This window comes from Pipistrellus hanaki, assembly GCF_964339955.1.
Source record: "Pipistrellus hanaki genome assembly, chromosome: 7".
Classification (NCBI taxonomy): Eukaryota; Metazoa; Chordata; class Mammalia; order Chiroptera; family Vespertilionidae; genus Pipistrellus; species Pipistrellus hanaki.
The window spans coordinates 57,545,230-57,559,629 of NC_140509.1; positions in this window are offsets into that span (position 1 = coordinate 57,545,230).

Consider the following 14,400-nt stretch of genomic DNA (forward strand, 5'->3'; position numbering starts at 1 on the left):
TTTAAAAGAAGTATACTATTGGGTGGATTAAAATGTTTCAATGGGGAAAAATGGATACATCTATATTACTTCCAACAACAAAAAAAAAAAGATAAATTTAAAAAATAAAAGCTATTTCTTTCAGAAGTTAAAAATAAGTCCTGATAAAAATAGAAATATTGGAAATCCATATTTTAATAGTAAATCATAAAAATATCAATAGTCTACCTACAAACAATGATTGTGATTACTCAACTACATGAAAAAGCAGAGCCAGGCCAGTATGGCTCAGTAGTTGAGCATCAACCCATGAATCCAGAAGTCACTGGTCTGGTTTCTGGTCAGAGTACATGCCCAGGTTGTGGGCTTGTTCCCCTTTAGGGGAAAGCAGGAGGCAGCAATTAATGTTTCTCTCTCATTGATGTTCCAATTTCTCTCTCTCCCTTCCTCTCTGTAAAATCAATGAACTTTTTTTTTTCTTTTTAAAGAAAGCACACATGAAAATAAGTTAGAGCTGGTTATCTGAAAACCTCCTACTATGACTATTCACTCAATCCAACAGATTATCCTAGATCAAAAGTAGTGTAATATTCCTGGATTTTACTTTGCTTATATATCACGTCAGGTCATAATGAAAGTAAAAGTTTTAAAAGCTATTCTCTTCCCCTGTTCACAGATCCAGTTTAGTTCCATCCTCCTCTATTTCAAAATATCCTATGAATATAATTAACATAGGCCACACAATGATTGTTTTATTTTTTTTTTCCAACTCTTCCTTTTCTCTAATTCCCAGCATGAATTTGTGACAGCTGGTTGCCAGAAAGCACTCTATAATTTTGCTAATAATCTGATTTTACTGTTGTTGGACAGAATAGGAAATGATGTGAACTAAAAAGGGATTTCATCTTCAACATTTTAGAAACAAACAAACAAACTTCAAATGGCACTTTGAGGAAGCTGGAAAAAATAATGCCATGTATCCATTCTCGATATTTTAATAACTTTTACATTGTTGAATGAGATTCTTAATGTACTTTATAGTCAGTAGATAAATAACAGCACTAGGAGCTCTTTGTCATTATTACTATCATTATTTTAAAAGTACTCTTCAGATGATAGCATATAATGTCTAAAAGTGAAGATTTTTTTCAATACTTTTACATAAGTATTGAATTTTATTGCCATTATTTATTATTAACTTTGCTTTTAGAGTGGATCATTATTGTAATGTACCACAATTGATTCATTTGCCCATTTAAGTTTGGCTTTATGAAGCATACAAATGTGAAGAAAACTCTTTAGAAAAGTTTTTTAAAGAAAAAGCCCTTTATTTTTTTGTTACCTCATAGTATCAACATTTTTTCCTTCAAATATTTAAATGATAATAGGAATAAAACTTGACTTTTTCTTTATAAATAATATTTATTTGGTGTGTTTTTTTCTATAATAAGCACTATTGAAAATCAGTATGAAGATGGAATGACAATGATAGATTTTATAATATAAAATATGGTAATAGAAATTGGCATAATACAGAGAAATTATGCTTGTTTGCAAAAATCAAATAGTGCTATATTAGGATAATTTTTACATTTGGATTTATTTATCCATTCATACTCAAAGCCATGATCTATCCACATAGCTTTCTGTTTACATGTATTGTATACTGTGTTTGCAATCAATAAGTACTATTCTTTAAACTGTCAATTTTTATACTTTGTAGACATCTATTTTCTTTCTTTTTTTTTTTTATTTCACAAGCCCTTGGTTATATTTCTGTATTAAACTAGATTTTCTTAATATGAATATTGCATAGCCTGCAAATTATCTGAAACTAAAGGGACATATTTATGTCAGTTTAACATCATAGTCTCACTCATAATCGTTAAATATTACTGTTCATGAATGAATTGTTATTTTCTGGCTTTTAGCATACATTAGCCTCAAAAAATAACAAGTCAGAAAACAGGCCTTAAATTTCCACATTTTGCCCCTAAACTTATTATTTTTATACTGATGATTCTATAGAGAACCCTGGCCCAGTTTATCTTCTGTGGAAATGCAGGGTGCAAGAACTCTTATCCCACTGACTTGAGCCACATAATAAAAAAATCAGGATAAATATTCTATTAAAGAGCCTGGCATATTTCCACTTAAAAACACCATGGCTTCAGTCCTCAGGGAACTATTATTGACACATTGCCAAGTTCCACTGACCTCTTTTTCCTTTTTCTGAGCAAGCTTGGAGGTTACCACTCAGACCATGGTCCACTCCAACTGGCTCAGAACGCACCAGAAATCACTACATCCCGCTGGAGCAAACTCTGCCCACTAAGTACAGTGGTGTCTGTGGAGAATTTGCCTAAAGTGGTTCCTATGCACTTCTGTGTACTCTTTAACTGCTTTATTGAACAATAAAAGACCATTTCCCATAATAATAAAGCTGCAGTGACTTTAATGACCAAAAACATTATCTAAAGAATGACAGGAGCTGTTATATCTGAAAACGTGCTGTCCAAAGTGTAGTGCCCAGATGGGAACATCAGCATCACTCAGGAGCTGTTAGAGTACAGAACATCTGTGATTACATAAGCTATGGACCTCATGTGCATATAGAAGGACAGAAATCTAACTCTACCACAAGTTGCACAAATGTTATCTACTCATTAAGTAAGCATAGAACATAGGACTGCTAGTCTCAGTTTGCTCTATGATGTCATGTGCAGAATGTACAATACAATTAACTGGTGATTTCCTTATACTTTTGATACTACTTGTGCCTGTATGTCTTTTAGAAAGACATTGGTGAAGCCTGTATCCCTTTTGTATTTTTAATACAAGAATTGTGCATATTGGTTACTATATTTTTGTTGAAGATGGAAGAAATCCAGTTTATATAAGCTGGAAAATCAATAAATATAACTTTTTTTTTTTAAAGAATACAGAACATCTGGCCCCTCCCTAAGTCTGATGAATCAGAATCTGCATTTAAACAAGATCCTGAGGTGACCTATATCCACGTTAAAGTTTCAGGAGCACAGATTCAGAGAAGCTCTTAAACTAGCTGTGGTTAATGAACTGACTTACTAGTAACTTATTTACAATCTATACTTTTGTAAAATACAATAAAAAATAAATTATTAAAATCATGAAATGAAAGAATCAAAGGCATAAAAACTACAACTCTGATTTCTCTGTTATAAAAATCATAAAAATAACATTCTATTAAATTTAAGTTGTTTAGTGGTAACTTTTCACAGGTGTGCAATATCAAGATCATCACCAATTTTATTGATAATTGCTTTATTATCTAAAAGATAATCATTAGACACTCTGTTCTTTCCAGTGTCTAAATTTTACATTTCTTCTTTAAGTTTTTCTGCCACTGAACAACAAGTTGCATGCCATTTTTGAATGCATGCAAGTATTAAGATCATTCAAAAAACAAACACAAATATAAGGTAGACAAATGTAGATTTGCAATTGTTCGTATGAAAGATAATACAATAATTAATAAATGATAATATAAGAATAAACTGTGTTTCAAGTATCACAACTGTAAATCTACTTTTAAAAAATCCTTGCTAATAACCTTTTATTTATTTTTAATTTTATTTGTTAAATTGATTGGGATGACATTTGACAGGTTTCATGTGTGGATTTCTGCTATATTTTACACCATGTGCCCACCACCCAAAGTCAAATCTTCTCCTGTCACTCATATTAGGTCCCTCTGCTCCCTGCACCCCCTTCTCTAAGGCAACCACTACTCTGCTGTGTAAACCTATTTTTGAGCTCCAGTGCATGCATGGGTAAGTGGAACAACAAATCAGTTTCTCTCTCTCTCTCTCTCTCTCTCTCTCTCTCTCTCTCTCTCTCTCTTTCTCTCTCTCTCTCACCTTTCTTTTCTCTCTAAAGTCAATCAATAAATAAAAATTAAAAAAAATTATCTTAAAGAAAATGGTAATGGAGAGAAATTTCAACTATGGATCCCAGAAATTTACCCATAATATTCCTCAAGAGGCCAAACAATTTGTTTCTTTTGTGCTTTTTGCTTCATTTATGAATAAATGGGAGTCAGCACAAAACCACCAATTTCATTGACATCCAGTTTCCTATGGAGCACTTAGGTCCTGTACATCATTCTTTCCTTATGGTCTTTAAATTTTTCTGTTATTCCTGTAACTCCAGGAATAACTTTATAATCACGTATAATTAGTCCTAAATTTCTCAAGAACTAGTCATCCAGTTAAGTATTGTTACATTGCTTCTTTCTCTCAATCTAGGTTCTTCTCTACCTAATAATAGCAAATATTTAAATTAAGTGTACCTCTGCTATGCCCACCAGCCAATCAGGAGTGGTATGCAAATTAGCCCAACAAAGATGGTGGTTAATTTGCATACACTGATGCTGAATGACGATGGGGGTGGGTGAGATGCTTGCATCATCACCATGGCAATGATCAGGCATTCCCTCCCTCCCCCCCATCTCTCAGGTCCTCTGGGCAGCCTGGGAAGGCAGGGCTAGAGTGGAAAGATGATGCTGGCAGCGAGGCCCATTCTAGCATGAATTTTCATGCATTGGGCTTCTAGTGTTACTATATTCATCAGACCAAGAGGATGAAAAGAACATTTACACTGACATTAAAAATTTTTGTTATGCGTAGGCAGATAGATTTTTTTTTTTAATATGGTATAAAGATGTAAGTTGAAAGTTAATAAAAACACATTGGCTCTTTTTTATATTTTTATCTATGATAATAAAAGGATAATATGCTAATTAGACTGGACATCTAGACATCATTCCAGATGTCCTTCCCGAGGAAGCTGGGGCTCAGGGGAAGCCAGAAAGGGTCCCAAGTGCCTTTGGGTAACCTGGGCAAAGCCAGCCAGTGTCCTGGGTGACTGCCAGCAGTGGAGGAGGGAAGCCTGTGCTGGCAGCTGGGGAAAGAAGGACTACTCTTACACAAATTTTTGTGCACCAGGCCTCTAGTTTACATATAAATAGTCAAAATCATTATGCTGTTGGGTTGAATTACCATTCTAACTCCCTTTGGTAAGACTACAAACCTTAAACAAGCTGCTTGTTTCTGATATTCTGACTCTCCACTTAAAGCTTACATTGTCCGTGAATCCATTCAATCACTGTGAAAATAATTTGATCACTCTGAAGTGCTATTGATTTGTTTTTACTTTGTAACCTTTTCTGTTTCATCACGGTGGGAAACTGGATGTTGCCCTTTCCAATTAATTAATGTGTTTATCCATAAAGTTATATTACTTAAAAGTGTAAGTATGCCTTTACTCCAGTATATTCCTGAAAGCTGTGTGACAAAACATTATTTAAAAATAAAACCTACTTCTTCATAGAGATAAATTAAAATAAGAAAATGTTGTTGTTTTTTATTCCTTCCATCTAGTTAGGTATCTGTTCTTATTACCCTGAGTAGCTAGGATGATTTTATAATAAAAAAATTATCTTTAATTTCATGGATTAACTTTGAGCAAATAAAGTTGTAGAAGCAACTTTTATACTCATTTAAACTTTTAAGACAATGCTCTTCATTGAATAAAATTGATGTGAATGCCCACGATAAAAAAAAAAAAAGATTACCACAGAAAAGTACAATTTTATTGACTCATTCAATAGGCTAACTTATATGCTACCTAAATATTTAAGAATAATTCATTTGTTTTCTGACTTAGAATTTGAGATAGCTTTTGGACTTGATTTAAATGACCCAATCCCCACTCTTACCCCCACCCCCATTACTGGTAAAGGTCACTGTCCAGGAAAGTTTCAACTGCAGTTCAGACCTGAGAACATTTTCAAGGTCTTAAAATCCGTAGTATCTTTCTTATTGATCCAGTTTATGTTTCTTAAAACAAAAGGCAGGTTTCTAAAAGACAAACCCCACATTTTCCCACATTTTCTTCCACTACCTCTGGTAAAGTTTTTCACCTGAAGTTCCCAATATTTGCTCACTGACCATCAGAAAACAGTAAGTGCTGTTGCCCTTTTCGTTAGTTACTATAGTATTAGTTACTGTGAGACTCAGTTGACAGTTGTCACTGGCATGAACACTTCATTAGAAAAATGAAAAGTGAGTATCCAATAATTACTCTGTTTTTTCAGAAGAAACCTCCAAATTATTGTGAAGGCTGGACTATGTAATACTAATTTTGAAGTATTGAAATTGGGGTTGGAAATGCCAAATAGTAAGTAAAAGGCCTTGTAACTTGTGGTGTGAATGCTAATTGGTCATTAAGGAAGCAGAGGTGTGAGATGCAAAGTTGAAGAAAATGACTAACCATAGTAGCACTCCAGCAAAGGGCTGAAAATCGCATGCTCCAGATCCGCTAGCTGTGGCCTCCCCTACTTCTCCCACGGAACCGCAGTGGAGTCTCCAGCACATGGAAAGCCAACAATCACGTGTGCTGTTTCCAAATTGTTTCAATTCTTCTTCAGCAGCTAACTATTGCTCAGACCATTATTAATTATGAAAAGAGTTCAAATTTATTGGAAAGATATCCATGATTGTATCAACATAGGTAAAGAATAATTTGACTTTGCATCTGGTAGAATATTCACATTTCTCATGTATTCAATGGTTTTGTAATTTAAATTTCTCCACTAGAGTCTGGGCTTCTCAAGGTAGAGAGCATGGCATTTTATCCTGCCTGCACCCTCACTGTCCCCACCAGTGCCGCATCCTATTCTATTCCACAGATACAATTCTTTCTATTCCATGGCTGCCTACTCTCTTTTATTTTACTTTTTGGTGTTATTTCCTCTTCCACCCAGAGAGTTGCACTGATGAAAGTTAAAAATAACAAAAACCTACATGCTTTGTGTTTGCAAATAATCTCACGATGGAGTTCACATCTTTGATCTATTTCTTCTCTTTGTTCACATCTGTTGTCTATTTTAACAGAAATTCTCTTTCAGGGCTTGAACTGCAACTTTGATTCACCACCCTGCTTTTGTGTACTGGCTCCCAGCATGGGGCAGCAGGCACCAGAGATTTTCATGGGAGGAAAAGGCAGAATAAACCTCAAGTGAACTTCTAATGAATGGATTTAATATTTTGACCATACTTTCCTTTGGACTAGGAGGCTATTCCTAGGGTAGGTAAGACACTTAGAACTGTTTTGAAAGACAATATTATGCTTCATTCACACTGAAGAATAGGCAATGGTTAAACCAAAATTTAAATGCCTGTGTTTGAAACCAACAAATCAAAATACACACACACACACACACACACACACACACACACACACACACACTTTAGATTAAAACATTTCTCATGATAAGATTACAAAATGATTGCCAAAATTACTTATTTACATTTACGTGTGACATCTATAACAAATTGTATGTGCAAAGCATATTTGTGTTTGCATGGATGGGTAAAAGCATAAGTTATGAAAGGAGAGAAATTAGTCTATTACACATTCAAGCAAAATAATCTTGTGATTTTATAAAGAAAGTAGCCACCTCACAAGCTAAAGCTTTTACTCTCCAGGTAATTGTTCAAGCATTACATAAGCATATCTTATGAAAAGATGCTGTGTGCTCCCAGAAGTATTTAGACATAATCCTCCCACCATCCAAGGTGGTTGCTCTCTCAAAAGATTCCCCGTTGGTTGGATTTCTACCAGGTCCCTGATGTTTTTATAGAGTATATACTTATATTCTTCTTTTTAAAAAATATATTTTTATTGATTTTTTTACAGAGAGGAAGGGAAAGGGATAGAGAGTTAGAAATATTGAGCAGCTGCCTCTTGCACACCCCCTATTGGGGATGTGTTCACAACCAAGGTACATGTCCTTGACCAGAATCAAATCAGGGACCTTTCAGTCACAGGCCAAAGCTCTATCCACTGAGCCAAACCAGTTTTGGCTTATATTCTTCTTGACAATGTGTCCTGATTAACTTATTCTCATTCATCAAAAAATATTAACTCATTTTAATCCCTTTCTTCAGTAACAGGAGATGGTTCTAGCCACGTAGTGCTTGTGAGAAATGGGACAGGGAAGAGGGAAGAAGAGATTTGTAGGTAAATTGAAGAGGTAGTTTCACAGACTATTATTTTTCTTTGTTTGGAAATTTCATGTTTGGGGTTTAAATCTAGAGAAATCTTGGAAGAAGGACCATCAGTTGCTCAGGTTTCACCTACTGCCCATTGTCTTTTAAATATATGCTAATGAGGCAAGGAACCCCAGATGTCTAATTCAAAGTGAAATGGGAAGGACCTCGTTGCTCCTTAATGGAAAAGAATAGAGAAAATAAAGGCTCCTTATTTTCTCTGCAATATCTCCCTTGCCTCTTTGTCCTCAAGGACAAGGCCAAATTGATTCCTATTAGAACACTCTTCATTGGTTCTAGTAGTTACTATTTCAAAGCAAAAAAAGTCTGTGTATAAAGATAGATTTTTTTTGGATTTTATCACACAAAAAAGGATTATTAAAATGCAAGTAAATATAAGTATCATAGATTCAGATTTATTTGTATGGTTTGGTAAAGCATGGCTTTAGTGTTAAATTTTTGTAGGTTCGTTGCCAGATGAATATGTCACCTTCGCATAAATAAAATTTCCTCTCACCTTGGCTAGCTGTTTCAAGACTATGTGCTATCATTCATGGAAAGTGTAGGCACATGTACTGAGGAAAACTGATCTCTGCTATCAGAAAATCAACTCAAAGCACACATCCTATTTTTAAAAAATGCATAGTACATAGTAAATCATATTGTTTAAGGAAACCAATTACAAAAAGAAACAACATAAAAACTTCAGTTTAGATATGATTTCTCTTTTTTATTATACTTTCTACCAGCCTAGAAATTGTATAAATGCATTTAGTGCATCCAGGAAATTGTGAACCTTAATATATCCAATTTAGTAGTAATACCAGGCAGAGCATGTGTTTAAGGTTTAAGTGTAGCTATAGTATGCTTTCTCCAGCTGGAATACATGAATACTTCAAAGTACTCAGCTTTTGACTGATTAAGATTCCATGTCTTATTGATTTGGTTTCTAGAAAACTAGGGGATTTGTTATTTTCTATGAGCTAGTGGCATTTGAGAAACACATGTGTAGAAGACTTGCAAAATTTATATACACATGCACTTTGGGCACTTTTATTAATCTCATATGAAGAAGTAAAATCTCGAGGTTGAGTGTGTGTGTGCATGAGTGTATGTGTGTGTGTGTGTTTGTGTGTGTGTGTGTTTTTTTTTTTTTTGTGTGTGTGTGTGTGTGAAATAAGTCATATTATAGCTCTTTCATTTGCTGCCTATATAACATGGTAGAAAACTAATATATATTTGTTTTTAAGACCAGATGGACAGTATCTTCTAGGGACATACAACAAAGATTTTTAAAATCTTTTTAGAAAAGGAAGAAATTTATTGCTGAGGTATTAGGATGTGTGTGTGTGTGTGTGTGTGTGTGCGTGTGTGTGTGTGTGTTCTTTCTTCGATTTTGCAAAGGAAAAAAGAAAAACTTGCCTAAGACAGGAGTGTCTGGTGCTAAATGCTGGCTGCTGAAGGCCCATGGTGAGGTGCAAGTAGAGTTCAAGACTGAAATAAATGTCTAAATGGAAGGCGAGCAGAGTTTCTCTCACCACTGCAATGCTCCGTGTATTAATCTGAGCACTGGAGTTCTTTTCTGCATTTTTGGTTTCAGTTTTTATAAAAATAAAAACCCTCAACATAATGACAGGAGTAATTTCTGAAGCCACTAATGTGTTTTTCGGAGTCAGCACATATTAGTCTCATTGGCAATGTTTCCTTCATGGTATGTGTTTCCACACTCTCTACCCTAAATCTGCAGACTTTAATTTTTAAAAATCTTTCAACATACAGAGTGAAAGTTTCATCATCAAACAATTTAACACTTGTTTCTAGAAGGCTTTACAATATAGGGCTGATTGATAACCACCTAAGAAGGTAATGATTGCCCTTCTAGAAGTCAGACTCTTAGTGTCAACAATGTCTTCAGGAATCTTTAATTTTTTGAGTCAATATTATAACATGTAGTAGTTTGGTAGACATACTTATTCATGATTCCATAGGAAAACTGACTAATATCTACTGGATATCTTATTGTAAATTGTTTGGGTGTCTGTAGTAATGATGACAATAATAGCCAACATTCATGAGGGCTTACTATATACAAGAGCTCTTCTGTGTGTTATATGAATTTATTTGAGTTGGGTATTCTCATCATATCCAAAGGAAACCTGAGAACCAAATGCCATAGTTAAATAAGTTACTTTAGGTCACCAAGCTGATACATGGCAGAGCCAGAATTCTAATCTAGAACATCTGGCTTCAAAGTCATACCACTCAACTAAGACCCAATGGGCATGGATTATCCATCACAGCTCCACTGATCTTATCATTAACCCATCACTCAGGTGCTCCTGGATTTGTCAAATGATGGGTGGGCCTAGTTAAGTCATCCTAGTGCAATGGTTGATGGTCTATGCTTTTGGGGAAGATGCTACCCAGTGACCTCCATGGCATTGTTTCTCACATGGGCCAAATATAGAGACCTAGGAGGCAAGGAAAAGGAGTGGACGTGGCACTTTTCACACCTGGAAATGTATTAGTAGATCCTGAAAAAATGTTGACTAACAGTCCCAAGAAAACAGGCTCTGATAAATTAGAGCTGTGCTGCCCAATATGGTACTAATAGTCACATGTGGCTATTTATATTCATTTTAATTACAATTAAATAAAAGTTTAAAAGTCAGTTCTTCTGCTATACCAACCATACTTCAAGTGCTCAGTTGGCACAGGTGGCTAATGGCTTCTTTTGAACAGTAAAGATACACTTTCTTCACCATGAAAACTTCTTTCAGGCAGTACAAGGTTAGGGTCTACAGCTAAAGGGAACCTAGAATCTGGCAGTGATAGTTGGCACAGTGCTCAGAGGTGGCTGTGCCAGGGGCAATTTCCTACCCAAATCCCAGCTGTAACTGGGCCTAAGCTGCTTCCTATTGCCTAATGTCACAGAGCACTGTTTTCTGTAGCCTGATTCTGGGAGCCACCTAATTTCCCCTTAACAAATTTCTTTCCTATTTGAGTTAGCTACTGTTATTTTCTGTTAGTTGCAATAAGAACTTTTTCTGGTAGAAGGTCCTTTGCTTAGCATTTCCTATCTGAAAAACCCACACTTTAGGAAATGACTGATGTTAGATTGTTACCATAGATTCAACTGACCTTGAATCTCATGGGATAATTACTCAGAAAAAAAAGCAGATTTGGGCACAGAATTATGTAGGCCCAAGTTAGGCATGAATGGAAAATGTTTTTCCTCCCTTGTCCTGCTGATCTGGAGTCCCTGGAAAAATTCTGTGTGGTGAAGGTGGGTTGACCTTGCCACAAAGAAAAATCCACACATCATAGAGGGCATTCCTGTGAGGGCCCCATGGCCTGCAGGCTTCAGGGACAACCGTATCTAATGGCAAATCATCCCAAATCTTTGATAAACCTTGATGAAAATTACAGCCTATACAGAATTAGAGTTTGTGCTGTACTTGGGATGAGTGGCCAAAGGAAGAATGGCAGCCCAAAGTAGTGACCATTAGTAACAGCTGTGCCTGGCAGAGTGGCCACCTTACGTGGGCCATCGGGGTTCAAGCCAATAACATGGTGGATTGAAAAAAGAGCCAGAGTGAAAACCCTGGCTGGGTCTGTCTGAGAGCATTTGTGAAACGACACCCAGGGGGATCAAAAATGCCTGAGATGTGTTCTAAAAAGACTCCATTCCTTACAGGGGCCTACAGGGAGTCAAAGTCATCATAATTTACATTTTAATGGAAACATAATCTTACAAATATTCAGAGGCTAAAAAGGCTAATGGCATATAAATTACATACGGAAGAATTTTTTTTGCCTTCAGATGCATTCAACAATAAAATGGGCTGACTCCTGCAGTGAGAAGGTACTCATCACTGGAAAGATTTGGCTGGAGATTGGATGAGAAGCTGCCAGCCAAACTGTAGAGAGGATTTCTGTGCGGATGGGGTTCTGAAAGCTTCCTCTCACCTTAATGCTTTGTGAACTTCCCATTCTAATCGGAATAGCCAAACTAATGTGACCAGATTGCAAAGGTAGCAATTTTTTTCCTTAAAACCCAGGGAAAAACTGAAAATATCCATTAAAATACTTGGAATTTTGTGGCTGAACTCTCCAGCTTCACTCTCTTCATGCCTGGCTCTTTCCATTTTCTTTCTGTTTCCTTTGCATACAAAATAAACTGTGGTTTTAAGTAAGGTGGAAGATATTAAATGTGTGTTTTTTTAAGTAAATGATTGTTAATGCTATTAGCATTTTAATCAAATACGGTGAACAAATCTTGGGGAATACTAACCCTATTAGCTACAAAGATGAAAACATTTCTCTGTAGAAAAACAATCACATAAATCGTTCTGATTTGTACAGTGTTCTGCATATGTATGTTTCCAAGAACATTTCGGCCAGAGGCTGAGCAACTCGGGGAAATAGAATTATGGCTGGGCTTTCCAGGACATTCACATGTGCGACCAACTCTGTGGATATGCTTGGAATCTGTTGCTGGCCTGGGATCAGATACATATATAAACTCCTCATAAACTCAGACCACATTTTCATCCTGTTTCCAAGAGTAATTCTTCACAAATGCTGGAAGCCTGCTTTGTGTTTTACTCATTTATTAATGACCCACATAATCTGTAATTTTTCATACCTTTGGAGACTTTAGGTCTAGCTTAGTCTCTGCCTGTTCTGCTTTTCACATTTGGTTTTTCTTCTAGCCGCTCCTTCTCCCAGAAATTACTATAATAAAATATCAAAATAAACACTCTTAAATTATACCAGTTTTTTCCATAAATATATTCAGCAAACATTTGTTTTAAAAGTCCATTTTTCATCTATACAAATATATGTATATATTTTTGCCAAACAATAAGTTACCACCGTGTGATATTGCTTACATTGTTATACATGTTCCTCTTGCTAGTATACATTCTATTTCTTGTGAATTTTTTTTATCCTCACCTGAGGTTACGTGTATTGGCTTTTTAGAGAGAAAAAGGGGAGGGGAGGAAAAGAGAAAGAGATTAATGTGAGAGAGAAACATCAATCAGTTGCCTCCCGTATGCTCCCCAACTAGGGATTGAACCTACAACGTAGATATGTGCCCTGATCAGTAATCAAACCCAAAACCTTTTTTGTGTATAGGACAATGCTCCAACCAACTGAGCCACCCAGCCAGGGATGGATTTTAGTTTCTGCTCCTATAAGTGGATTATAAGCAATTTGAGTACAAGTTTAATATGGTCTAATAATGTCTATAATGAACTAGAAATATGGTAATATTTTTCTGATATTATTTTAATTATGAATATTCTTATACTAGAGGCCCAGTGCACAAAATTCATGCACAGGTGTGTGTGTGTGTGTGTGTGTGTGTGTGTGTGTCCCTCAGCCTAGCCTGCACCCTCTCCAATCTGGGATCCCTCTCTCAATCCAGGGCTGCTGGCTCCCAACTGCTTGCCTGCCTGCCTGATTACCCCTAACTCCTTAATCATCCTCTAACCACTCCCCTGCCAGCCTGATTGATGCCTAACTGCCCTCCCCTGCCAGCCTGGTTGAACCCAAATGCCCTCCCCTGCAGTCCTGGTTGCACCTAACTGCCCTACCCTGCTAGCAATCTTGTGGCGACCATCTTGAGTCCACATGGGAGCAGCCATCTTTGACCACATGGGGGTGGCCATTTTGTGTGTTGTAATAATGATCAATTTGCATATTACTCTTTTATTAGATAGAATTAAACATGAAAAAAGTTAAGAAAAGGAAAAAGCATTAGTGAGCAATAGTAATAGTAGCTGATATCTGATGAATGCCAATTGTTTGTCAATCACTTTTACGTGCTTTGCATGAATTAACTTATTTAATTCTCAAAGAACACTTTGATCTGGGTATTATGATTATTATTATTTCTCCTTTAGTAATGAGAAAACTGAGCATGAAAAGTGAAGTTATTGGCTCAGGATCACATAAGAAGTGGTGAAGTCAGAATCTGAACTCAGATCATCTGGCTCCACATCCTGGACTTTCAATCACAAATGTATGCTGTCTCCAAAGATGAAGCACAAATGGCAAGATGTGCAAAATATCTTTGCTTTCCTTTGTTTTATAAGATCTCCCATCTGGAAGATCAGATAACTAAAGGTGGCAAGGAAATCGACTGAGTTCCTTCCTTTCTGGCACTACCGCCAAACCAGCATTCTCTACTTAGTTCACAGGCAGACAGCAGGAAGTTCACAGTATTATAGAGGAATATAGGCCGCTGAGCTTAGCTTTCTTTACTGCACCTAAAAACATAGCTGCACATCCCACAAAAGTAAGTACAGATTCCCTCAAA